Source organism: Brassica napus, chromosome C7 (assembly GCF_020379485.1).
Source record: "Brassica napus cultivar Da-Ae chromosome C7, Da-Ae, whole genome shotgun sequence".
NCBI classification, from domain to species: domain Eukaryota; kingdom Viridiplantae; phylum Streptophyta; class Magnoliopsida; order Brassicales; family Brassicaceae; genus Brassica; species Brassica napus.
The window spans coordinates 44,654,945-44,659,918 of NC_063450.1; positions in this window are offsets into that span (position 1 = coordinate 44,654,945).

The following is a 4,974-nucleotide window of genomic DNA, read 5'->3' on the forward strand; positions in this document are numbered from 1 at the left end:
TTCATTTTCATTATTGTTCTCTCAAAAGAAAAAAAAAAGAGAGGAAAATGACAGAAACTGTGCGTTATAATGGGCCTCTGGTTAATAAATTTAAGGCCTGTTAAGAATATGGATAAGATCATAAGAGCAGGCAGCAATAGTTGGAATGTTTTGATATGTTACTTATTATTGTTAAATACATTTTTGATATATTACCAACTTGGTTATTTATTACGTCTATGAACTAATCCAAAATATTTTAGGTAATTATAGCTAAAATGGGACATGTATCATATCAGTTATTTAATTTTTTTAAAATAAAAAAAATCATGTTTTTCTTTTTTGACGTCGTATAAAAAAATCATGTTAAAACAGTAAAATTATAGATTTGATAGAAATTAAAAGCAGTAATGAGTAAAACTTTTAGAAATACATTTGTTTATTAAAAATAGTTATCTAAATATATACATATTTTAAAAAAGTGTTGATTGTGCTTTGATTATTGGAAAAATTATTTTTTAGACCCAAAAAATGGTAACTATGTCCCATTATAATAATTTCTATTTTGTATCATTTTTGTTTCTAATGTCCTTTAGTAGTTTTGAAAATAAATTGAATAAATAGTTTTACAAGCAAAAAAAAATTGGAAAATAATAACTACTAATGAAATACCTATATGAACTTAGTGGTACTTCGCTCTACTATGACAGCTAAACCAAGTAAAAATCTTCATCTCTCTATAAGCCACTAAACATGTTTTTCCAGTTTTAAAAATGTTTAGATCATATTTTCAGATTTTGTTATACATAAAGTAGAATTGTCATTCTACGAAATAGAAAATAAAATCCATTTTTTCATTGAATTTATGTGATGTACGTAAATAATAGTATTCTATAAATATTTAGAATACACATTTCGCGCTTAACATATCGCTCTAAAATCTATAGAAATCAGAATCAACTGATTACTATAAATCTAAAACCTGCAGAAATCGAAATCTACACATTACTATAAATCTAAAATCTTGTAGAAACCGAGTTCTACAGATTTACTGTAAATCTAAAACCTGTTGAAATCAGAATCTATACATTACTATAAATCTAAAAACCTATAGAAACAAAGTTCTACATATTTATTGTACCCTGCGAATAAGAATAATCATTTCCGAAAAATGTGGGAAGAAAATATTTAGTTTACATATATGAAAAAATCGATTTTTCAGAAGAAAAAATATCGTGGAGATAGATTTTTTTTTATTTGAGGATTTTTAATATTTTTTATTTTAATTACTTTAATTATTTATTATATTTTAATATTTAAAAATTATTTTGTTAATTATAATTTCGAATTTATAATTGAAATTAAGGGCGTTATTGCCATTTTAAAAATAATTAGCCCAATGGAACATAGTTATCATTTTTTTGCCTAAAAAAATTATTTTCCCTTGGTTATTTTATCTTGTTTGCAATGTGTTTGTTTATATATTGCGTATATATCTTTTATTTTTATCTAATATTTTCCTGTTATTTAAAAAAGAAAAAAAGAAAAGTTACAATAATCATAATCTCTGGAAAAATGTTTTTTACAGCACTTGAGCCATGTAATGCTTATTTTTAGGGGCTTTATGCTATAATTTTCAGTTTAAAAGGTAAGAGCTATTTTATTGGTAAGGTTTTCAAATTGAGGTTCTAACTTAATTTATATTAGTATTTTAATGAAGTTAAATTAATTACTCAAATTTAAATATTTTCTAAAAAAATCAAATCACTTATAAATTATAAGACATTTGTCAAAAAAGTTTTTTCTTGAGTATTTAAAAAACTTTTTGAGATATTTTAACATCAAGTTCTCATTATTTAAAATATCCGTAATTAAATATTATTGTGATCAAGGAACATGACTGTTGGGAGATGTCTAGCTTAGCTAGCGCTTTCTTTGCGATTAAGTTTTTGTTTGCTAAGGCTGCGTACGTACTCTCTGTGTTGTGCAGCAAGACATACGTCGACGAGAAAGCAAGCATGGTTTGGGTTTTAGATTCCATCCCATGCTATGTTTTAGTGTCCATCTTTCCGGTTACTTTATGCGTTGTTTATTTGGCAGTCTACTAGATCTATTTTCTACCATTCAAACATAAATTTTACATATATATTTGATCAACTTTATAGTATTATTTATTTTGACCACTTAAACATAAGTTTTGAAGCGGCAAAATTTGCAATTATATAACTAATCTCTGAATTCATCTATATATTATCCTTTGATCCTTTTTTTTTTGTGCACACACATTTAATCTGCAGTGTTTGATACATACACCGTTTAATCTGCTTGTTATTCAAAGCCTGTGATTCTTATTTATGATTTTAGTGGTGACAAATAATATTAGGATTTTAGTAAGGAACAAAAAAGTTAGAAATAGCTAAAGCCCGGCTCTTTGTCTAAAGCAAAGGTATAATTACCCTTTACTTCATTAGTTGTCTCTCTTTTCTATCTTATAGCCGTTAATGGTAGGGTGGAATAAAAAAGAAATAGACAAAACATTACAATTGGAGAAGACAATAGTATTCCGGTTTTGTGGAATAGTTTGATTATAGTAATAAAACTAACGACGTTGATGATTTTATGGTCCTCAGTTTAAATTCAGGTTTAAAACCATTTAACTAGTTCCATCGCAAGTTATAAATCTGTTTGAACATGAATTATACTGAACTCTTAAATATATGGACATGTAGACTAGAGAGTGCTAGAAAATAACAACATTTCCCAAAACATTCCTTTATAATTTAGTTTTCTATCCAAAAAAAAAAATTGGGAAGTGGAGGTTTGCATATTCATGATGCTCCAAACATGCCATTCTATAGCCTGACAACATTAGCCGAAGCTAAAAGGTATTCAAACATGGGACAAAAGTCAAAACCAATAATTGAGAATATCAGTCAAGTTGTAATTCCAACAAGTTAAGAACTTTAAATACTAACTAGGATAAGACCCGCGCCTTGCGCGGGATTAAGTTATTATTTTTATTATATTTTGGAGAATGAAACAATAGTTTGGCTTCATTTGGATTACGGGTGTTCAACCCGGATATCGGGTTAGTTTCGGTTCGGTTCAGTTTTTTTCGGTATTTGGTTAGTAAAATATAACTACTATTCTAAATCAATATTTACTTTGACTTTAGTCTTTCACATACTTTTGAAAGATTTCAACTGGACGACTAAATTGATCAGCCAATCTTGTTGCTTTAAATCATTAGTGTTTATATATATATATTATTTAGTTTGAATATTTATTAAATAAAAATTCATATGCGTTATATTTTATGATCATTTGTAACTTATTATAACAAAAAAATAATCTATTGATCACAAAATTTTCAGAGTGGGAATATTCAAATTTCTAATAATATATAGATATTTTGAAAAATTCAAATATAACATATAAGAAAAAATATAAATGTTTTTATTATATATTTAATGTGATTTTTTAATATCTTTCAATAATATAAAATTAAAAAAAAGAACTAAGACACAAAAATTGTTATCAAATATTTTTTATTCATAATAATTAATTTTCATATATACGTTAATCATATTAGGTAATTTCGTAGCTTCTAATTAAGAAAAGTGCAAAAACAATTTTGGTAGATTATTTATCAATTAGATAGTTAGTTTAATAAAAAATATAATGTAAGTCAAGATGGACCAACCTATTTTTCTAAGAATAGTATATTTTATATAGTCATTTATTAAATGAGAATTTATAATCATACAGTTCTATGATCATTCATATCATTTTATAACTGAATATTTAAATAATCGATAACAAAAATTTCAATGTGAAATCTTTAATAAGTTTATAATTTATAAATGTTTTTGAAAATTCATTGAAAGTTTTAATATTAAAATATTTATGTAATCTTATGGTATATAGTATAATCTATATATATATAAATATATATGTTTTATTATTAAATGATATTTTTTACTCATATGGTTTTAAAATAATGTGTATCTTCTTATAATATTAAATAAAAGTTCATATTAATACAATTTTATGATCATTTGTAACTTATTATGACAAAAAAATAATCTATTGATCACAAAATTTTCAGAGTGGGGATATTCAAATTTCTAATAATTTATAGACGTTTTGAAAAATTCATAATATAACATATAAGAAAAATTATAAATGTTTTTATTATATATTTAATGTGATTTTTAAATATATTTTAATAATATAAAATTAAAAAAAGAACTAAGATACAAAAATTGTTATCAAATATTTATTATTCATTATAATTAATTTTCACATATACGTTAATCATATTAGGTAATTTCGTAGCTTTTATTTAAGAAAAGTGCAAAATATTTTTTGGTACGTTATTTATCAATTCGATAGTTAGTTTAATAAAAAGTGTAATATAAGTTAAGATGAACCAACCTATTTTTCTAGGAATAGTATATTTTGTATAGTTATTTATTAAATAAGAATTTATAATCATACAGTTCTATGATCGTTCATATCGTTTTATAACAAAATATTTAAATCATCGATAACAAAATTTTCAATCTGAAATCTTTAATAAATTTATAATTTATAAATGTTCTTGAAAATTCATTGAAAGTTTTAATATTAAAATATTTATGTAATCTTATGGTATATAGTGTTTAATATATATATATATATATATATATTTTTTATTATTAAATGATATTTTTTACTCATATGGTTTTAAAATCATGTGTATCTTCTTATAATAAAAATGTTAAACCAATTGATCATTAATTTTTAACATAATAATTTTAATAGTTTTAGTCATTTATTGTCGTTTTTAAAAATTCAAAATATAACATATACGAAAAAAAATCTAAATTTTATTTTTATAGCTAATTTGATTGTTTAATTTATTTTAATAATATAAAATTAAACAAAAAATGATGGAGGAGATATACATTGTTATCAAATCTTTATTATTAAACTCATTAATTGTCATATATA